At 39.6% G+C, this 24,560-nt stretch overlaps 1 protein-coding gene across 10 annotated transcripts in view; it reads left to right on the forward strand.

Annotated features, from left to right (window-relative positions):
* Nucleotides 1–24,560, forward strand: part of LOC122574774 (transient receptor potential-gamma protein) — a 100,715-nt gene that overhangs the window by 38,366 nt on the left and 37,789 nt on the right. For 9 of the 10 annotated variants that reach the window (XM_043742774.1, XM_043742785.1, XM_043742795.1 and 6 more), the window contains one exon: nt 1,366–1,408. The gene's annotated coding sequence lies outside the window, so the exon portion shown is untranslated. Of the gene's footprint in view, nt 1–778; nt 821–1,365; nt 1,409–24,560 lie in introns of those variants that run through there. The other variant, XM_043742823.1, reaches the window with a different exon arrangement.

Consider the following 24,560-nt stretch of genomic DNA (forward strand, 5'->3'; position numbering starts at 1 on the left):
GGGCAACGAAATACAAATAAGAACAAGACAAGATAAATTTATGTTTGTCGATTTTCTATTTTCTGCACCGCTCGATAACTAAAAGATGACTAAATCTCTATAGACACCTACGATATTTATACAAACGGAAAACGCAAAGCCAGAGAAAGAACAATATTTGACTTAATTAGAATAGAGTGCAATATTTGCATAGGGAGCACAGAAACATTTTTCTCACAGTGTTTTTAATTTTGAAATTGCGATTCTTTGAAAAGTCGTAAACACACGACCAAGCAAATATATCACGTTATAACTTCATAGCTCGTACGACAGTACTAATTTAAAAAAAAAATATCCATTTTATTCGTTTTACGAAGAAATGAAACTAACGAGTCGATCAGGATTCCTGGGAACCTTCGAAACTTTAACACGCTCGATTTAGCCGAAAGCCAAAGCTGATCGATGCTCCGGATACGATACTCGGAGCTTTAGAGCGAGGGATAAAACCGTGTATCGATTGGCGGTGGCTTCTTTCGGCCACAGAACAGGAAGCTTCTTTTTCCAAGAGACAGCGCTCCTTCACTGTGCACGAGCCAGTCAGGAATTTCGCACGGCGGCGCACGACTTCGAAATTCCTTTCTGCCGGCTTCTATTTCCTACCGGTGCTGGCTCTGAATAAACTCAGTTTACCTTCAGAACCCGAGGGATACGTTTTGTTTGAAAGAAACGTTTGCCGCGGAGCGCCGAATAAGAACCGCGCGATAGAAAATTTTCTTTCCTCCCTTTACGTTCTTGCCGGTGTTAACGAGATACGAGGTGCAGCGTGATTCAATTGCAGCAAGTAACGATGTATTTTACGCCCTCGAAACGGTCACAAACGTTTCAAATGTTTACACGTGTATTTATCGCTGCTAGTTTCTCTGTTCGCGAATTCGATGATTACAATAAATCTGTTTACAATTGTATCGGGTAAACAGTTTGAGTAAAAAATAAACATCCGCGGAGTTTGTCCACAAGGTCGGGTCGGGGTAATTAAACGAGGAGAAAAACGATCGAGCATGATGAAAAATATTTGACTATCGGCGAAAATCGGTGCCGCCGTTAGGAAACCGATAAATTTTCTTCTCCTCGTAGAATTCTATCGCATGGTAAAAGCATTTCCCCTATTCCATCCATTTGCCTTCTCATCGAGAGGATATTCCATCGAACATAGTCCATTAACAGGGAAATATAAAAAAAAAAAGGTTGCTGCGCAGCCAATCACGCGTTGATGTGATTTCTATCGCGGAGAAACGAGATGGGGAAGGTGTTTTTGCTCGTGGCGATTCACACGAATCGTTTCATACGATCGTCCATGTTTAACCCCCGTTGTTCTTTCTGTTTCAGTTTTCCACCGAGGGAAATCATGACAGGAACATACCGACGATCGGTGAGTACGCACAGTACATCAGATCCTTTTCATACGTTGCACGCATTAGTTGTTATTTGCCGGGTCTCCTTATAACATTCTATACACGTTTCGCGTTATACGATTAATACGATCAATTAGTTAAGTAACACGATTAATTCCATATGGAAATAAGTGTCATGGAATATGCGAAGTCTTCCATATCCTACAAAGATTAATATATAAATTACAGTAAGTTACTGTCGTAAGCGAGTAACACGAGCACGCCACGATAGAAACCGATTATAACGTAACACGACATTCAGTTTGGAAATATACGCTTATGATGAAGTACACCGAATTATGATTTTCCAAACAATTGAAAAGGGTATACGTTTGCATGTTAAATGTGAGTGAGGTCTGCGACAAAGTGCTGGAGGCAAACACAGCAAAAGGAGACAAATACCGCTCTTGACATATTTGGTATTCTTCGGCTTTCAGTCGTGTTACTAGTACACTGCGTTTCGTTTCGACGTTTCCTGTTCACGTCTTCAGAGTAGACTAGAAATGGCCCATTTTTAACGAAACGTAACGCGCTAATAACGCGATTCACATCCGAGAAATCACAAATGCATCGCCTAATTATCGTCAAGATGTAAAATCTACAATACCGCTTCTGTTTGTTTATCTCGCAACAATATTGCTTCTGCATAGAGTTCGTTTAGGTAATTCTTAAATCGTATTATACGCCGATCGGAGTATGAATTTTTCCATCGCCTTATACGACGCCATATTACACTTATCTCGGTCTTTCGCATACGTACCCTTACTGCAACACTTTCCGACCTCTCGACAGCACCGGGCACTGTGGTTTCTTCGTGGACTTTGTTTCACATTGCGTGTTCGGTGGCCGCGTTGCATTGATTTTTCCCTTAGTTCGTACACCCTCAGCGATCCCTAGTAAATTCGCACGATGCACTCGGGGAACGCCCACTAGCGCGAGGCTGCACTGCGATGTCGACCGTGCAAACGTTTTATCGTCCGAAGGAGTTAGAACAAGCGCGTATATACATAGACGAGTCTCCTGGAGCGTTGGCTCGATTGTGCTCGTGTGTCCATAAATTATAACGATCGACGGAGGACCGAGGTAAAAAATCGTGGCACGTTCATCCTCTCGTGTTACATTTACATTTGCATCTGGGGCCCGTTGTATGGTTCCCACCATTTGGCCAAATTATCGTTGGAAATTGGGTGAGCGAACGAGGGCGCTAGGAAGTCGACGCGAATTACCTGTCGGCACGAACGATCGTCTGAAAATATTATTAGAATATTTCGACCGGTGCTGTTTCGCCGATTCAGTTTCCTCCGACGGGTAATCTCGATCGACTTGGACGTGGACGTGGCGAAGAGCGGGAAAAATGATTAATGAAAACCAGCCTTTCAGATGCAACGTTGCAACGATTCGAAAGCCTTCCACGAACTAGCCCTTATCTCCGGAAGCCAGGTCATTGCCTGAGGTCACGCAGCTTTCGAATTTTCGACCGATGAATCGCGTACTCTGGCAATTTCGTTCCGTTATCGTACGAACCTATTCATTTACTCAGGACGCGTGAGGTAAATCTTGGAGCGAGCGTGGAACAACCAACACTTTTTAACCGAAATCTAGTTCTCTCGTAAAACAGTCATAGAAATTAACAACAGAATCTTCCACTGTATTCCATTTTGAATTCTCTTACTTATGCAGTACAAGCGGAACTGATGAGAATCGCTTAAATGTTTGGAATATCCCTCTACTATTTACCTAACCTGCCGTTTCGTCTTTCTCTCTCTTTCTCTCTTCCTCTCTCTCTACCAGCGTTGCGTTTAAATACAATTTCAACGCACCTCTGAAGACTCTGAACGTAGCGTAGCGTGTGGCTATGTATCGGGGGCAAAGATTAGAGAGACTGGAGGAGAACATCGAGGTTGGAACTACGTCGGAAGAGACATGAATATTTGGAAGTTTGTGCGAGAATTCGCGAAGCACGGCATCGTATGAATTTTCAACAGTGAAAAACATTGCATATTCGATTAGAGACGGGGTAGATCGATAGGTTGGCACGGCGCGGCCGGCACAGTCACGCCGTGTGTATTTGATACACGCCGTTGATCAGAATGAACGATCGTTTCGACAAGAGAAATGGTCGCAACGTCTTACGATAATATTTACGGCACAGTATACAACATATGGAATGGTCGATCTTGCACCCGGTTTAAAGAATGCTTGCCCAGGAAATATTTCGACAGAATGATTCTTCTTTCTGTGAAAATAATCGCGCGTATACTTTATAAACGAACCGATCGCGGTGTTCATCTATTATTAAACGTTATTTATTAGAGGATGCAAAACATTTTACGTCAACGAAACAACGTTTTAATTGTTTGCCGCAGAATTTAACGACAATCGCTTTATCCCTCGTCACGCCCTCGCTATTCTCGCGTCATTTGTTTTCTATCTGCGCGTAGCTCCGAGCGTCGATATGATTTTCCCAACGTCGCCATATAAAAGAAAAAGCAGAACGCGAGGGATATACAGTGACTCGGTTGTAGACACCTTTTACGAATATACTATCCGTGCTATACGAGACTCGATTGTCACGATCGTATTGGTAAGGTTTCGAACGAATTCTTATGCAAGTTTTGTGAAAACCAGAGATATACTCGTCGACACAGGCAATATTTTAACGAATTTAACATCACGAACGTAATATCACTGAAAGCAGTATTTGGAAAATTTTGTTTCAATGAAACGCATGTCAAGCTTTTAAATTAAATATAAAAACAATTTCAGTAATGTAATATTATTCGATGTAGCGAAACCTGTAAATACGACTCATTATCTTCTCTCCCTTTAGTCTTCGTACATTAGATTGTCCGAAAAATGTCTTTTTTTGGTAAGCGTGTTTTTTACAATACCTTCATACAAACGCGAAACCAAGTCTGTGAAATGTCACGGTGTTTATCTCAACAGAATAAAATGGTCGTAAAACGAAAGGAAATTTTCGGACAAGCTAATACATCGTCGGGTTCTTTCAGATTTTTATCAACGTAATCACGACAGCCTCGTTACAATGTTAACAAAATGTCACAATGTTTTATATAGCACGCACTATGTACACACAAACGTATTCTATAATAAGTGTCCAAATGCTTTCGTGAGCCGGTGTATCTATAGTTGGAACGTTCGATGTTACTTCGGGCAGTCCGAAACTTTACCAGAGACGATAACTGAAAAAAGAAACGGGGACAAAGGAAGAAGGTTCAACGATGACAAAGCACGAAGAAGAGCATCCTGAACGTGAAGTTTCGTCGGTGATTTAATTTGGTCGCAGCAGAACGTCGGAAACTGAAATGCAACGGGAAAAAAGAGGGATATAATCTAGTTGGTTTCCGGGGAATTTCGTTGGGCTGTTAGTAGCCAATATCGAGCTACTTCCTCGGAGACTTCAATCACCGAGGGCTGGTTAGCGTTACGAACGGCGGAAGACGTTTAAGGGTGTTGAACTCTGGAAAATATACAAAAACGAAGGACATTGGGGCGCTGGGTCTTAAAACAGTGTTGCTGGAAGACACGGTTAGGTCACCTACAGCGCGGAGGATACAGATTCATGGAAAAGCATTGCGTAACTTGTTTATTTATGCATTCGTCTCTTGCGAGCTTGCCGCTCGATAGGAATAATCGGTTGGTAGACAGTCGACGGTTGTTTTCAAAGAATTTCGGCTTTTTGCTTTGTAGGATTCTGTTCCAGTCTAAAGTACAAAACATGTTCTTTCATATTGCTACTTAACTCAATAGAAGTATGTCAACGTAGACGTGTGAAAGTTTGCGAATATATAAAAATAGGTGTTATATTGACAGATACTTTGTTGAGTAGGTCATACGCTTTTTGGGGATTTAGAATAACTTACGCCTGTCGTCTGTTCTGTTTACCTTATTTTTTGCAGTGTTTCACAGTCTGACAAGAACAGTGAGCAATTATAGATCGCGTATCTGTTGGTATACGTTTTTGTGTAACTGAAATGGAAACAACATGCTTAGCATATAGTGTCGTGAAATATTCAGAATGCTAATAGCGCGAGGGTCATGGCCGAAAAAATACGTAACATTATCAAGTAACAAGCGTTTGATTACTAAGGACAAAAATTTAGTAACAATCATGTACAGGATTTTATTCAAATATCTTTCTTGCGAAGACAATTAAATTCTTTTTGCATCAAGAATTAATTGCAAAAAAAGTGGGAGCAAATGATAATATATCTAATAATGTTCTTACATTATACCCTCTAAACAAAATTATTCCGCGACTTTTTCGAAAGACAAATCAAGCGTACGAATAGATTCTGAAAGTATTTTATTCAGAAGAAACCAGTTGGAATAAAATTTTGGATATTCGCAGTAATCGTTCTAATTCGAAGATCAAATCACTGTGAGCTATAAAAATACGTGCGAAACACGGCGCGGTTTCGCAAGTCGCAACTTTGGAATCAGAAAACACGTAACCCGGAATTTGACGGCTGCGATCAATTAGAAAACGCAGAAGAGAGTTTTAATGCGCCGATTACTCGATAATCGATTTCTAGCTCATGGTTGTATTTCGAATTCCATGCTCGCAGTTCCAGCAGTTCGCTTCGACAAACTTTCGCGAACAGCCTTACGATAAACGAAATTGTGTAGACGTACCGAAGAATATATCAGGCAAATGTAACGCACGGACGAACGCCGCAGCACGACGGATCGATCTTGCGCAAACGGAATTCGAAATTCCCAACGCAGCTGCCTTTCGAAATACGATAAGATCGCGAAGCACTCTTTGGATAAATAAATCGAGAGCTAAAGCGGATAAGAATGCCTGTATATTTAGTTGGAATTCCCCATAAATCGTCGCTATATGTTTCCCATGCTCGCAAAAATATCTCGAACACACGTAGAAACCTTTTACGATATAGGCACGACACGCGCAATTATGTTTATATGAAAAAATGAAATTTTTCTATGATGCGCGTGCGAATATAATATTTTCGCGAAACATTGTATACTCGGTGGTTGATTTGGTAAATTAATGGCTCGCGAAGTACATATATATACGAGAATGTCAGTGAAACGGAACAGTGGGCTAGCGTGCAGCCTAATTTGCTGCTAACGGACGCCATCGATTTTGTTAAACTACCGTTTCGAGGGAAATAAACCGTAATTGCTAACGTATCTAAATATACTGCTGTCGATTACTTCATTATCTCGTTGCAAAATATCGAAGCGAACGAAGTTGGATAAAAAAACACGATGACATGACTGATCACCGCGATAGATCATCCGAGTAGTCTGGTACAATACACAGATAATGAAATTGGTAATCGTAAGTCGCACAACAGCTGCAAACCTACCCATAGGCTTATTAGTTAATTGCCGAATGATTATCACTTCGCGAGCCACGTAATGGCGTTGCCGCTCGATTAATCCTAATTAACGGTAACAGCTTGCGTGGGATAGTCTGACCACGTTTCTCTTGCCTTCCCGTGAAATAATCCCAAGGTTTTAATTGCACGCAAAGCGAGTCGCGCGTTCGGCGAAAACACTGTTCCAACGAATTATACATCTTCGACTAAAAGAGAGACAGAGAGAGAGAGAGAGAGGAGTTCCTTTTTTTCTACCCGCCACATTGCTGGTCCTGGTATTCTCGTCTACCGTCGCATATAGGCGAAGAGTATGCAGATTTTTAGCGATGCGTGGCGAAACGTGACGACTCGGTTAACCAAATTCACCGCAGCATCTAATTAAACTTTCAACTTAAGTGGTTGGAATCCTGCCAGTTACTTCTAGCAACATTGCGAGACGCGTATGCGTGAATTGTCAGTGAGTTTCGAATTCGCAAAGCGATTCGATCAATAGTGGGAAATGAAAGCTTAATACTTGTCGACGAAAGTCATAGGTCTACGTCAAAGCGAGAACGAAACGCGTTAATTATTTCAGTCCTATAGCCAACATTGTGTGGCGTGTGTTACTCAATCATCAAATTGCGATCAATCACAGCAAGCAGAAGCTTAATATCTACCGAGGAAAATCACCGGTTCTATCGTCAAAGCGAGAAAGAGACGCGGCTATGTAAATGTAATTAAAACCACTTTACGGACCTTCGTTAGCAAGAAGTCGCGTAAAAAATCACTGTTTCTTTCACCCATCCTCGTGTACCAGAACACTCCAAAGCTCCAAAGTTCGTATTTTAATTCGAAGTTTTCGTAGCCAGCTTTTAAATCGTTTTGTCCTATGACCTCTTTAAATACCCGGACATCGTCCAAGCGGTAACTTTTTCCACGAAAAATCGGTTTTTCGTGAAATTAAATTGCGAACTGTGCGACTGTTTGCGCGTGATTAAGAAAGAGTTTAAGATTTTTAAAATGGCAAAAATCAATTTAGTCGGACAACGACGAGTTGTTTAGTTTTATCTGTATACGGTATTCTATTGATAATTATTCGAAAGATACACTTTTTATTTTTGAAGCAACGTTTGAGTCGGTTAATCTTCGACGTTCTTAAATTCAAGTTTGAACTTTACATGGAATGTTAGAGATCGGTGTAGATGATAAAACGCCATTAACTTGCAATAAAATGACGAAGAAATGAAGAAAGATCGTGTACTTTAGATCCGATAGGAAAAGATATCAGAAGCAAGAAAATGCACAGCGAGAAGATTATTATGATATAAAAATGAATAAAGTAAATACCAAAATGACTTTCGCAAATACATATATGCACGCTATCGAATTCGGATAATTTCAAAAAATACCGATAGTAGCTGCAAATTAGCTTCATGAGTATAAATCATACTCTCATACAAAACTGTGCTTGTTGAGCTGTCAATGTACACAATGTGTTTTATTGCTTAGCACTCGAGTTACAAGACAAATAATCTTTCCGAGTTTTATGTCTTTTGTTTTTCCAGATAAAAATAATTCATAACTAAGTTTGACGATTTACAAATTAAATAAGGAATTTTCCTTATTGTTGACACATACGATTCTCCGTTGCAACGATAAATACTGATATGATTGTGACTAGAAATCATCAATTCTTGTTATCGCTGTGAACGATTCTGTATGATTTATGAACGTATATAATCTACGTAAAAGACAAATACGCTAATGATGGTTACTAATGGTGGGAAACGTTTCGCAAACACAATCGGTTTATAACATCGTTGCCGTCGCGATTTTTCTTTCGCACAAAGGTAGCTCGAATTTCAAAAAGGGATCTCCGCGGTCGCCATCGCGATATACCGTTTTCTCTATTTTTCTCTCGTCCATTTTTGGTCGCGTTGGAAGATGAAGAGATACGTAAAAGTTTTTGTTTCTCTGTAGTTTCTGAGCAAACAGCACCGAGCTACACGCGATCTACAACCAAAGCTCTTAGGAATTTCCGTAATTGAAGCAAGTGCCTGTAATTTCTAATAATACAATGTACGCATATCCATTTCTCGTAATAGTGAGGTAGTTAGTCCGTTGTTGATTCCCTGATGAGTTACAAAACTTTTGTCTCTCACCTCTTATCCTTTCGTTCTTTTATTATCACCTAATATAATAATAATAAACCGATATATAATTTAACTTATTCCTTAGCGTAACGATAACAAACTGACACTATAAATCAACATATTACGATATATACATAACAATAATATTTTATAGCGATATAACAGAAATATCTCGCAAACTACTATATTCTTCATTCAATGCGTAATTGTCTATTACAAACAAGCGATTAAAACATACAGAGTTTGTTAGTTAACGAAATAGTTGTGTAAGCCTTGACAATTGCAAACACCATTTTTCTTATTGCACATTGGCCTTTTCATCGTTCCAAATAAATCAAAAAATCAAATAAAGCATTTCGATTTATTCGTGATTATGCAATCGAAGTCGATCTTGTCAGAAATAAGCAAATACCCTGGTACTTTCGAACATTAGTGTAAATATTTCTTGTAATATGATATTGTTGCGAATTCTCGACTAGAGAGCAACCGGTCAGGTCAAACCGATCGGTCGATATAGCGTACCTCGGATGACTTAACGCTCAAGGTGAAAGAGGTTTAATAGATCGAGTGTTAGAGTAATCTAACACTGTCTTTGCACTTGTCGTATAAAAGTAAAGTGTGATGTTTGGACACGGCGGTGGTAAGATCTTGTTGGGAGTGAAGTAGTTCATCCACACGGTACGATGTCTGATGATGAACTGTCCTCCTACTGCTGATTGCTGATTCTCCCCACCAGCCGTTGGGTTTCGTCCGTCCATCGTGCCTTTCCGGCTGGGCTTCCCCCGGGTTTTTTACCTGACCTCGAAGTCATTAGGTTTTCAGTTCGGGTAGGACATGTAATTCGGAATTTCCTAAAGAAGGGAATGGTCCAGTCCGTGTTATATACGGGCGGCCATTCAAAATTCCGAACAACATTGGCCTCTTCATCATTCTAAATAATAAAATCGTTGCATTTCGATTTATTCGATTATGCAATCGAAGTCGATCTTGTCAGAAATAATCAAATACCCTGGTACTTTCGAGCGGTAGTATATCCATTTCGTGTAATATGATATATCGTAATATAATGTACTGTAACGTAATATGCAAATTGTTGAATTAATGTCGAGTAACTTCGACTTTGGAGTAATAACATACAGCGTGGTGGACATCTTGACGCGACGACGAACGATTTCGTCGCGCTTGCTCGTGCCAAATCGGAAATAATAACGATTAATCGGGGTCATTCTCCAGGCAGGTGAAATATGCGAGCACGAAAGTCTCCGCTTCGTTGACGTGGAATATATATCCCGAGGGAATTATGCTTCGGGAACGTCTGCAATTACTATGCCGTGCGAAACATCGCAGCAACTGAGAACGACCGACAGTGGAAAATTCGTGATGCGGTTTGAGTTGAAATTCGGTTTAACTCGTCGCTTTAACAGCGAAAGAAGTGGCTGAAATTCCGTTACATTAAATTGAGTTCTGGGAAATGTTCACAACGGAAAAATCTGCCGCGCTGCTCTATAAATTTTTATCAAACATCGAACGACACTTTTTAAAACCGACAGAAGGGATTGGATTAAATCTTTATTTTCGCGATGTTGATGGATACGCGAATTTTTTAGTCTCGTATTCTTCAATGGCTTTGCTGTCCACTTTCACGTAAATCGATAGTATCGATACAGTGTTATATCTCTAATGACGATACGATATATATAATCCATAAAATCAATACTAAAGGAACCTCGTTATTAACGTAGGATAAACTGATTGCATAAAATTAATTTTCCTGCCAATAAAAAACCATCCACCATTGAAAAATATGATTTTGCCTTTGAAACTTTTTCCGAGTATCGGTTTTCCTCTAGACATAACTCGTTAAAAATGATCTGCGATGTCTCCTTAAACGTATTACACGCGTAATACGACATATTTATCATTGAAACAACATATAACACTTTGTAAAAATATTCATTGAATAAAGTGTGAACGTGACCGCAAGATTACAGTTGCAGTTTAAATTTACGTAAAATCGTGTCAACAGTTGAAGGTCCATTTCTTAATTGTGCATCGAGATTTAATTTTCGATAATCTTTACAGTAGTCTTGTAGTATAGTAATCCTTAATCTTGGCATCTTTTAACGCTGTTACAGTAACAAATTCTAGTAAAAATTCCAACAACGATATTTCTTATATGTTGACTTATTCGTTACATGATCGACATAGTAGCAACAGTAGTTAAAAATCTGTGAATCGTAAAATCACGATAATCGAAGAAAGGAGTATCGAGAAATATTCGTATTCCGAAAATCTCTTCGATTCTGTTATTTTTATATATGAACACAGAGAACAACTGGGAAGACAGTCGGGAAACGAGTCACGTTCGTTTTATTTTCTCTATCCTTCGGACGTGACAACCACACCGAAGTGGAAAAACAGATACATACAGATCAAAGATATGGGTAAAAACGTTTTTCCTCCGTTCGCTTTTCGCTTCGAATCGATAAGCCACCTGATAGATTGAACCGTAAATTAAACGCAAAACGGGAGAGGAACCGGGCGAATCGAAGCAAACGCGATGATAATTGACCGTTCTATTGCCAGGGTTGCGCTCTCGCACGTTTAATTAGAAAAGTTTAGCCTGGTTGCGAGAGACCAACCGGAGGATCATAAAAGCGATTAAAAATCCAGGTTGGCGAGAATTGTAAAACACCATCGACTTTAGAGATCGGTAAGAATGGTCGGCGTTTTATTAAATTTTCAACGATGCCATCAACTTGTTGGACGATCGTTGATTCGATTAGTTGGAAAATTTCTTTCTCAAGATAAATACTATAGGAAACCCGTGAGAAACTTGAGCTTGCAGGTCTATAACTTTTTAGTTTACGAAACAAACTGTGTAATCAAAATTGTATTTGTTAAGTACCTTCGTAATGAACAGAAAGTAATTGAAATAGAATTGGAAAGCTCACTTTAGAAAACCGTCGAAAATAAGGTCGGAACACTTGCGCGTGTTTTATAAAAGAAAATAGTCGTCGGACAGTTGTTGGTATTTTTGAACTAATTATGCAGATACGTATGATTATGCTTTTACTCTGTACACTCTCACGCGGAATTTCCAAATATTCGCTTAATTTTCGAAAATTTTGATTGTTCGTTGCGAATTGCTGGTTTAACGGAACTTTACGCTGGACAAATGATCGCCGCTTGTTAGAAATTCGGCACATGGTGAATCGAGTTTTAATTGTAGAAACGTGACAGGGGCGGACTGGTGGCCAAACAGTTGCCAGATCACGCTGTTCTCTTTAGCAAGGCCGACATTTATGACGTTATAATTATAACGTAAACCGGACTGCGTGCTTTTGCAACCGAATAGAGCGATTCTCGCGTGGTCATTAATTTTCAAACTCATTACGCCTTTTGACGCTGGATTGTCTCGTTTAACCTGCTCCCCACAGTCATACAAATAATCGATCGAATTCCATTTAGCACCGCTGAAACTGACAATCCTAAACATTTAGATAGATATTTACGCAAAGATATTTACCAGAAGGTAATTCATCAGTTGCGTTATCTTCGCCGGATAATATATGACGATGAGGCGATAGTTTTGATAGCTTGGAATTAATGTTCGGTTGAATTAGGTAAGCACGATTCGTCCATTACACGAGATGTTACTTCGTGAATGTACGTAGTCCACGTAATGCATTTTCCATTCGACGACTGAATACACGAGATGAACGAACGATTCCACATACTCGGTCGATGGGAATCGTGCACCGAACCGCTAATTGAACGAATAATTTCGTAACGCAGACGACGATTAATGGAAGGACCGTGTAACACAAAAGGTTAGGGCGCGACGAGACGCGGCCAAGTGGAAACGGACGGTGACACGTCAGACGTGGGAACCGAACGAGACAAACAGAAAGGAAGTTATCGAATTCCTAAAAGTTTGTTTCTTCTCTGCGTGAACTGTTGTTTCGTTGCTGGCGCACCGGGGCTGCTTGTAAATGAACGTTAAACAAACTGTTCTTAAGGAAGAGAAACCGTGTGAAAGCAGCTTCGTTGAAGAATAACAGCGCGCAGTAGAAACGAATAGCTTGTAGTCGGACGAGCTTCCAAGCATTAACGCGAAATATCGAAACACACGGCGAAAAGGCATATTCAAAGGCATAAAAGATTCAATCGCTACATTCCTCTCGCTTTTCTCGGAATAAGCTTTCCTATTCGAATCGATCAGATTTTCTTGCAACGATCCTTGTCCTTTCTCTCGAAAGTACGAAAGCCGCTTATAATCTCTCCTTCTGCGAGAATGAAAGCCAGAGATTAAACAGCGGAGACTGTGTCTCCGGGGATAACCGGGGTCAGACGAAATAACGCCCTACTGTGTTAAACTTGATGAATACCTTTTGCGTGTCGACGGAGCAGGTTACAAAGGGCGTTTCACGGCATTGGCTCTTTGCCAGGGCATAATCGTGCATCTACGGCCACCAACACACCACCAATGCTACCAAGCAGAGTGCTTCGATGACGTGTATATACTTTTTCTCCGATATTCGTTGAGTGCATATATTAAAAATAGAACGGGGGAAAGCGTAAACTCCGGTGAACTAGTGAATCAGTATAACTGGACAGTAGGAAGGAAGGGAATTGCGATGCGACAGGATACAGGAGACTAATCGATGCGAGGGCATTTCCTAGGTCACCGGTTGTGATAACGTGCTCGTACAGGCTAAACCTACGCGCGTTTCAAACGTGTCTCCGCATCAATCGTCTCGATGATAAGTAGCCCCGAAATTTCCGCCACTATACGCTATTCGAGCTTAATATACGATTCATCGATTACCTTTGAGACCGATATTGCCTGTGAAACATCAAATGAAGGATTTCCCTCAATCGGGAAAACGTCTATCTGTCCTTTGTCATCATACGGGGTTACGAAGGCGTTGCCGATCGAAGTAGAGAGTTTCGGAGTTTAACACCGCCACGGTTTTCCAACTTGTACGTCCAAATTTCGCCGCTGTTTCAACAAAAAACAATATGCAATCGAGACAAGAAATCGTGTACATTATCTGATCGTAGGAAACTTATCAACATGTATAACAATTTAAATTTTCGCCAGTACTGTAGTTAAACACGGCTGTCATGTTTGTACATTATCTGATCGTAGGAAACTTATCAACATGTAAAACAATCTAAATTTTCATCGCTACTGTAGTGAAACACGACTGTCATGGATGTATCGATAAAATTTAATGGCCATCTGCAAATGTATATAGAAGCTTAAAACATGGTGCTGCTTTAAATTTGGCAAAGAAATTTATTTTCACGGTAACCCAGAATTCATAGATAAACGTATATTAACTCGGTCGAAAAATTGCCTCTCTTTTCACAAACCTTGACTATGTACGCAAGCCACCGTGTTCTAATCCAATTAGTGTACATTCCGAGTCTTTTATCACGTCCATCCGCGTTTATCCGAAAGGTGTACACGGCTTGGAGCGTCAGCCCGTATGATAAGCGGTTTCCCCAAGTCACGTCTTATTCGTGTCCGGTCTGGAAAATTATAGCGGTTTCTGTGCGAGTATATGTATATATGTATGTTTACAAGCGTAACACGCAGTGGGACGCAGAACAGAGTTCCCCTTTAAATCTGTCCTCTGCTCAGGTTGCTAATTTTCAAAATGAAGCTAGCTACAGGAATCGAGGGAAAATCCTTGGCGGATCTGATGTTGGGTAGGTCACGTACTAAGCTAACTAAGAACGAAGCAGAATGGTTCGTGAATGGATAGACGTTAATTCGAACACAGGATCCGATCATTAGAGGGAGAAACGGTAACACTTGGCAAGACGAGGTTGGCTATGGTAATGCCCGGTGAATCTGGGTCAATCAGTTGATCGTCTTTAGTTAAGGGGATACGAAATAGTGCAATTAGGCTTACCTCCCTTGCAATTAGGCTTACGTCACGCGGATGTCGAATCACATCGGCCGACAAGATTTTCGTGGCACTCCGCTGCCGGCAGCAGGCAGAAGTTAATTTGCTAGGAGCCAAGTATAGCGCTGTATTTCACTTTGTTTGTACTCGAAAACAAAGAAAATGAAAGAAGGAAAGCAAAGAAAGTGGGTGGAGAATTCTTTCAGTCCAACCGCGGTACAGTGGGTTTGTTGATTTAATTGTTTCACGTTGTTGAAAACGCGTGAACGACCACCCACTTTACTCGAAGCGAGAACCAGGCAAAAGAGGAGAAGCTTTCTTTCCTCTACGACGATATAAAAATTTCAAGCGTTCCAGACGATCCGTTAACGAACCGCGTGGAAACGAGGGATTTGTACGCGTTGGGATTTTCAATTCTTTCATTCTTCCCTTCCTTCTTCCCCAATATTTACACTCGTTTCACGACACAGCGAATGAAACGAAACGATGATATTATGCATACGTCGTAGCTGATTTTCATTTTTCGAGAAGAGCCGAACATTCGGTTTCCTAACCTCGGTGGCTACATCCCATTCAGGATAGAACGAATTTTCTTGTCGACTCGGTTCGAGCGAAATTTATAGCTCCGGACGTGAATCATCATCGACTGAGAAACGCGGCTCTACATTGGCATGCGTAACTTTAGCAACTGGTCGTATTTCGCTCGTCACTCTCAACTACCTGGAATCAAACATCGCTTCGACTCTGCCGCAATCCCGTTGATCTCGGTTTCTGCAAGTGGCAGCCGAGTAAAACCGAAAAAAATTACTTTTCCGGTTGGTATCCTCCGTCATCTGTTATCGACCACTGTTTACCATTTTAAATCAGATCTCTGTATCCACGGCCGATGCCCTGTGGAACTATTGGACACGATAATCTACGGTGACACGATAAGTCGCGGAATATCAACCTCCAAAGCCAATGAATTTTCTGCTTATCTCGGCGCAAACGGTGCAGCGTGAGAGATTAAACGCCGTTAAAAGGAATCCAATTAATCTCACGATAATAATGTTCGTTAAAGAAGAATCCAAAATGAGATTTTGTTTTACGTTGCTAGGCAGTAGTAAATTCGGTTGTTATGTTCCGTGTAACGACACTTTATGAAAATTGCTTCACGGAAACGCACGCTGGATTAAATTTGTAATTTCCACGTACCTCGCATTACGGTGAAAGTTTTGTTGATTCCTGTCTTTATTGCCATGAAACAATAGCTTCAGAAAGTTTGTCTTTCAATACGCGTACAACTTTGTTTCTAGTTTCGTTAAAAACAAAAGGCTTTTTGCCATATTTCATTATCCAAAAGTATAGCTCTGAATACGATAAAAATATCCAAAAGTATAGCTCTGAATACGATAAAAAATTCAACGAGGTGAAATAGTAACGCGGTAGAATTATAATATCAATAGGTGGCATCTTTGCCACCAGATTTCGATACATATAAAAGTTTCAGTACAATTCAATACAGTTCAATTATTATTAAATTATACGATCGATTTTACGTAGATCTTACATAATGACATAAACTCGTAATACGACTTACATTTACGTTTCCCTTATCATCTTATCAACAGGAAACCTGATTAATTGTTTCATCGTTGACAAGTATAAATTGTTAAGACTTGTAATCGTTACAACTGTTATCTATTCTTTATTTCGAAATCACACGGAGAATACATATTGTGCAAAAGGTAAATGAAAAATACACAAAATCCACATGAAACGACATTTTTTAAGTTTTATAACACAGCTGTTACGGTACATCGTCGTTTAAATAGTAGAAGGGCTGTACAACATGAAACACATTTTCCGTTGAAAGTTGCTAAAAATAATTAAAAAATGAACGATAATACCCGAAGAATAAACGAAAACAAAAGTCCTGGCGAACTACGAATGTAACATATTACACAGATTGCAATATAACGGCTGTTGAAATTCTATTTCGACGTTGCTAAAATTCTCCTCTTAACAACTTTTACAGTATCTTTTAGCAATCGCTGTAAATATTAAATCGATCAGAATGCAGTAGAAGCTATGGATTTGATTGTTACTTTTATGAAATTAAGAAATGATGATATCTGTAGATACTTAGAGAAATCGGAGGGTTCAAAATCTGGTTTCGTGGGTTCCGCGAGTTTATATCAATTTCCAGATGAAAGAGGATTAAGCTGGCATCTCTCTAGCAGGCTGGCGCAGGAATTGGCGAAGTTTCTCGAAGATAATGGAGGCAGCTGGTGCAGCTCGTATTTCAGGCCTCTATCAGCGCCCAGTCATCCATGCGTTCCGTATTTCAGAATGATTCTTCTGGTAACAAGTCAACGAATTTCGAGAAGCTTGCCACGCGTTTCGAAATTTTAATTGGTCGTTGACTAACTGAAAACGACTCCGTTTCCAGAGGACGTTCCCTCTAATTAATTAACTTGACCACGTGGAATCGAAACGGGCGAACGCGAACGCCTGAATGAATTTTTCACGAGCACGTGAAAGAGTCTCGCAATCAGCGCGTTGTTTCAAGAAGTGCGAGGTGAAATGCTCCTCGAAAGTAATAACGAGACCTTTTCGCAATAACAATATCCTCTGGACCGATGCGATTAAACGTACAGTTCTTTGACGGCAGATTTTGTAATATTTCTACTTAGAAACGTTTTTTTAGGAAAATTTTATAAATATTCGTCAGATTAATTTGCAACTTCCGTAAGTTTACTTCACTCAAGAACGATAGAGTCTGATGAAATTAATCAGTTGCGTAAAAGTGTTCGTCCTAAACTTTGCTCGTTCTTATCAAAATGTTCTTAGCCTGTTAATCGGATCGATTCTTAATCGAGAGTTTCTATAATCATGGAATTAAAAGTTTGTAAAGACGACTACATTTCAGTTAGGTTCAGACGTTGGCAATATTCGAGTAAAATGTCATCTGGAAAATAATCATCTAAATGATATTTATCGTCGTTACTTCTGATTATTCCCTCCTATTACAGGTTACTTAATTCGAGTAAATAAATTTCTCTTTGATTTATTCTATTTGATTGTGAAATAAGATAATTCCTTATTTTATTTGACATTCCGCATTTGAATGAATGTTTCCTGAAATAATTCTATTATGTCAACTTTATCAAATGCGTCAGGCATACAAATTTTCTCATAGCACAGCTCGCACATGCTTCATTCGAGAATAACCGAAGTTAAAATACTTTTGAGAGGAAATACCGTTAGAGCGCAAAATAATTTGGCTGCATTGATTATAATTGAACCGTACGGAAAATACGGTAGTTAAAGTTGAGATTAATATTAAAATCTAAATTATTTGTTGTTCGATTTGAAAATTCATTATATTTTGATATTTCTTGATAATTTAATACTGGTTTTAATATTCGATGCTTTTGATATTTCAATCTAATTTATTTAAATTAATTTCATCTTAAAGTAGTTCAAGCGATTAATTATTTCAAATTAAATAGATATGACAGATGAAATTTAACGGTAGTGAAAAGACTCGTAAAGGAATAGAATATCTATGAATAAAAAATGTATTGTTCTCAAGAAGTTGGCGATCTGCATAACGAGATAGCTCATCTTCTCCAGTTAACAGGTTAATCAAATTAAACTCGCTTTATATGCTTTAGCTATATCTGCCTCGAACTGTAACATCTCGCTTTACTTAAACGATCATTAATTAACCGGTCTCGATGTACCAATTGTCAGATGCAAAGAATTCGTTTCCAATTCCAGGACGTGTACATCCAACTAGTCGTTTCTACTTCTTAACGTTTCACAAAGAAGCGAAACGCCTCAAAGCGCAGAACGCATCACGTAACTTGTACATAAAATAACGCGGCTGCACGCTTCTCAAAGAAATGCCTAATTATCAGGCGCAATTATACAGCATTCACGAGAATGAGCCGTGTTTTCCAGCCAACTAGCGTTTTCCACGTGGCCATCAACGCTACGATCCTCAAGGGGAAAAGAATAGGATCGCGGATGATCGATCCATTTCCCACCGGATAAGATCATCTTACGAGTGGTGAAAGCTTTCAGAAAGTGAAAAGACCACTATTGCTCGAGCCAAATATTGAGACGCTCTTGAAACGTTCCCGAACACGGAACCACGGTTAATGTTACGTATACTATCTCGAGAACGACAGCTTTTAACGTTCCAGATTTTCTAGTAAATCCATACGGCGGAAGAGATCGTTCTTTTGACGACGCGTTCTTTACGTTCTTTATTTACGAATGAACATTTTGTTTCATCTACTACGAGCTGTGCTCCGATATACATACACAGGCTTACTGTCAAAGAAATAATGCAAACGCAACGCAAAAACATCATCGTCTCTTCCGATCATCTATTTTCTTGCTCCCCTTTGTCTTCACTGCTTCAGTAATAATTGGACACGTATTGAATTTATACAGTGAATTCTCTATTTTTCAAACATTGGAACAATTACAATTTTTCTTCTATACTCGGCTAAGATCTTCAAAGTATCAGAGGCTATTTACATCCTGTCAAATCCAAACAGCGATATATGTGTTGCGTTACAATTTCTATGGCTATTGGAGCAAATTCTTATGCAGTTACATAGTAAGCGATATATACGGTGAGTACAAACATAATTTACATATGTTCTCTTACTTTCCAGTAAAGCGTCGTTTCATCAGATTCTACGTTTCATTTTCATGGGATAAAATTTTTGCGGTCATAGGAAATACCGTCGTAAAATGGTGTGAATTTTAATATACTTGAACTTAATTAATTGATACGTAAATGCCATAATAAGTACGATAATGAACGCGAAACGAACGCTCTTTCGTAGACTTTTCCAGACGGTTGCCCGGCAAAGATTCGACAGCATGCAAAAACACAATTGCACGCGTGGATTAATAGCCAGGAAATTTTGTCATAGTTCCATCCCTTTTCTCCTCGTTTCTCATTTTCTTTGGTCGAGGACACCGTGCTCTTGGAGTTTTGCGAGATAAAGAACCGTCCGGTGGTTCACACTAATCCTTTCGAGGCTTTGCAGCTGGGGAATTCCAGCTTCAGACGTGAAATTAATTTTCAACGATGGAACAGAAGAAGCGTATGATCTGTTCTTTCTTTCGTCGAGCTGACCTGTGTACGTTTTAATTTCACGAATTACTCGTCGAATGCATGGCGCGGAAAATGAAACATTGATAATAAGCTTAATAATTGATAAGGAGGAATAACGAAGATTCACGAACGATATAGATCGATCGAATTCCAAGCGACAACGTATGTACGTCGCAGAATAATTTGACCAGAAAAATCGACAATGATATGCGTAAATTTAATTTTTTTAATTTTTAAGTATAACGCGTATAGGCACAGTGAATCCTCCTATGACACAGTTAATTCGTTCCGCGCTGTATCGACATCGTATTAAGCGAAAGCAAAACAGCGTGATGCAAACGTTCACGCTGTATGAGGGTTTATCCGAGTCTATTAATGTCGTGGTATATGGAAACGTGTAACAATTTTTCCACCGTGTTTTTATAGTACCGTGCTGCAATTTTCGAAACCGTGTTTTCGGAGTACCGTGTTATAAAAGGGTTGAGTATACTGTTTCGTTTCACCTTCTATGTATAATAATGACCCTTTCACTTTCACTATTTTGTATATTTGCGCATATTATGTACATTATACACAGTTTTGCGCTTTGAAATTTCTGATATGTTCGTAAACATCAACAGTCTACTAATGAGCGTCTCGTTCGTCTTTGATCTTTTAAATTTTCTCCCAACAATACTAACTTTAATGAAGAGCAGACCTCGAGGAGATTATGCAAAATCCAGAGCAACGATATTTCCTGAAAAAAAAACTAGATATCGAGATAGTAAGAAAAAAGGAGAGAAATAAAATAGTAAAAATAGTATTGAGAAAGAGCGTATCTGGATGTCAAGAGTGTATGGATTCCAACAATATAATAATAAACTCGCTCTAATGAAGAGCATGATATATTTATTATAACCAAAGAAAACGAACGTCTCCTATGTTACAATTTAATAGTCTGCACATACACGATATGCGATATATTCGTAATATACGTACACGAGAACACCTTGTATCTCTCCTGCCGCTTAAGCTGGTTAAAAAAGCAAACAGATGGATGAAGCTGTCGAATCGAATATATGGAGCTTCGGGATTTTTTATCGAAGCGATCGTTTTTGTTCGCATTCTTTCTCGCCAGTGAGACTGGATATTGGAAGATGCGAAGAATCAGTGGAAGGAAATAGTCGGAGAACTGTCTCGCGAAGCTGTTCCTTCCCGTAAATCGAAATTCGCCGTGACAATAACGTGATACGTAGCGTAATGGTTTTGCGGTTGGAGGACCACTGAGCCGATACGAAGAGAAAGAGAGACGCGTAGTGGTTCTCTGTCTCGCGAGAATTATTAGAGACTAAGTGAAATTTATCTGCGGTACAAGCCAATAGAAATTGTACCCCGATTGGAGCGCAACCAGCTATAAAAAAGAAAAGAAACGAGGCTAAAAGAGAATTAAAACGAAAGCCAATCGGAGCTTCGGCGCAGGTCTTTTAAAAATTAGATGCTCGTGCTCCTGACGTTTAGCGGGACATCGATATTTGACATGCGGCGGTGATTTGAAATTCGTCCACACGGGGATAATCGGTCAGCTTTTCGTCGATTACGTACCCATCATGTTTCCGTCGAACAGTGACCCATTTTTGGACGTCGATGGGAACAAGGTAGGTGACCAACCAACAGCAAAAAGTGAAGCAAAAGCTACGCTGAATCTGTAACGAAATTAAATTAACTTCCAAACCTGACGATAGTGTGTTCTAGCAGTGCTCGGTAAAAACACAAAGCAATTACGCTGTTCGCTTTGATATCCTACAACGAGCGTCCGATTAAAATGCAATTTACGACTAAAAGGTTGCAAAAAAAAAAAAAAAGAAGAAGAAGAAAAAAGACAAAATTCGGTGGTTATATCTTGTTGCGTGGGAAAGGACATTTTTTCGGAAGACACAAAATGGGAGACGAAGAAACTGACAAGAAATGAATGCGTGGTATCAGTACGCGGACACGTCGAATTTCCATCGATGCGCTGTGCAATAATCTACGCTGTAAAGAAGCGAGATTTATCTTTCGACGAGGTTCTAGTTGCATTTGGGCAAACTAGGTGGAACATCGTGGTCCGTCGGAGAAAAAAAATTGTTTAAGATAAAAGTCGCATGAATCACAAGGCGTTCCATGTACCGGAAGTTCCGCGAAATGGAGCTTCTCCCGCGATAACTTGGCCGTTTCAGCGGTGACACACAATGGGTCGACGATATTCCGGTTGACGAACAGTTTCTGAACTTTCACGGTCGCGTGCTTTTCAACGCGCGGAATTTCGAAACGATGATTTTCTACAATACCGCGGATACATAAAGTCGCAACGGCACTGGGATGTAAATCGAATACGTTTCAGCACTGTAGCGAACACGATACGCGAGATAAATACCGGTGAACGAGCTCGAAAGTATTTGTTCCGGTTAATTGATCCATGAAAGTAAAAAGTATATTTGATATCGATAAGTTAATCGCACGATTGGCGAACTCAACGTTTGGAAAAGATTGGATTATTCACAGCTTTCCTATCGGTACAATTAGGTCCCCTCTGTCTTTTATTCCTGCTAATCCGTTTAGCGTATCTTTAGCTAAATGCTTGTAGAATTTCTCTTTCACCAGGAGAGGGTTTCCAATGTCTCGTTTTCCTTCTTTCCTGGCGATACACGCGTGCATTAAAATGTTGTGTAGTGTTCAAACATATCATACGCTCCACTTATAAATAAATAATTTTTATGTAGGTAAATAATATTCCAATTAAGAGTCCTTAAGGATTTAGAGACTTAAGAAAAATAAACATTTTTTAGACGATAGGAAATTATGAAAATCATAACTTTTATGCGATCAGATAACCGGCCTAAAGCACCGTGCTGTGACATTTCTCCGTTTTTATGCCAAGGAAAATCAATTTACTCGTTCGTCGACACACGCGCCGCTTCCCAAATATGATTTATCCGCGAGCCATCGATTCTTCATTTGCCTCTCAAATGAGCCATTTTGCTGCTTCGCATTTTTCCTCCTCAACGTTTCTTATTACATCTGCGGATTTACACGAGTTTCGTTCTCTTCTCGGCACTCCTTACGGATGAGAGACAAAGGAAATAGAAAATAAATTGGACCTCGTTAAACCGATAAAATTTCTCCACTGTAATGCCAACTGTAAAAAGGATTCACGCGAGGGATTTTAGGGGGAAAAAAAAGAGATTTTGGCTAATATGCTTAGCTCGTTCGGGACGAACGGACGAAACGAGGGCGCAGCAGTGAATAAAAAGAGAAAAGAAAAGTACATCGTCCCAAAGGTTCGAAGCTGGCAGAATTTCAATTCTGGGCGGACATTTATTGACTAGTGACGAGTGTGAACGCGCGCCTCAAATTTGGCGATCCCACGCTCGTGACAATGGGAGAAACGATGAAATATATATCGTGTTCGTGCCATCTCCATGCGGAAAACTGTATAATATTTGTCACACATAAGTCACGATTATATTATATCGTGCTGTTAGGAAATTTTGAAATCAAAAGATTTACTTACTGTTGGAGTTATAAAAAATTTTTTTTTATTGAAAAAGTCCTCATAGAGATTCAATGCGGATTCTTCAACATATCACGTTTCAAAGATCCGATCATTTTCGTTTTTTAAAGGAGCATCTTCGCTCGAACGAGCATTATTCGATGATTTGTGCGGATCAATAATTACTAGATAATTAGAGACCAAGGTATTTGAAACTTTTCACTTTTGCATCTTTCCAACAGATGTACCTACGAGACAAAAGATAATCAAAAGAGCGAAGAAATTGATACGAAGAATACTATAATTTCCCGTACAATTTTATATAAAAACGCTATTACTATCTATTAGGTCGTCCGTAAAGTTTCTTTCGTTTTATAAGGAAATAATGAATGCACAATAGTTTTCGTTTTATATTATTTTATCGAATTACGTATGATCCATTTTCTTCTATCACGATAAAGATCACAACGTTTGATAGATTAGGTCTCATGTTTGTATAATGATGCATCGTTGTAAAAGACGTGTCTGTAAAAGAAAGAAAAATGATAAAATTGGAACAATCGTTCTACGGTGTAATCTATGAAAAAAGGACATCAAAAGTGTCCAGGTATTTCGGTTGCCAGACGAGCGTGAATATTTTGATTGCCGATGCGGGAGTTAAGCTGGAAAAAGAATGAAAGGAAAGAGCCGCGAAAAGCTTGGATTTTCGAATCGTCCAACGTAGACGGAGGATTTTCCGCGCATTATTTATGTATAATTTCGAGCGTCTCCGCAGGATCAGGATTTCATTACGATATATCATCGGCTTATACACGTCGGAGAAGAGCGTCCAGTTGACGTTCGCGGACCGTAATCCGTCAACAGCAATTCGTATTCGAATAACACAGCGCACGTACGCGTGCGTGCACCCTGGTACACGCGAGCGCTTCGCAAAAATCGTTGAGAGCCAGAGGATAATTCGCATTAATGATTTTTTGCATGACGCGCGACCATTTTATTTTCCCACGGAACGACAAAAAAATTCCGGACATTTGAACGCGCGTGCAGTCTTCCGTTTTCCGGGAATTTCATTTCCATG

Source organism: Bombus pyrosoma, linkage group LG2, assembly GCF_014825855.1.
Source record: "Bombus pyrosoma isolate SC7728 linkage group LG2, ASM1482585v1, whole genome shotgun sequence".
Lineage (NCBI taxonomy): Eukaryota > Metazoa > Arthropoda > Insecta > Hymenoptera > Apidae > Bombus > Bombus pyrosoma.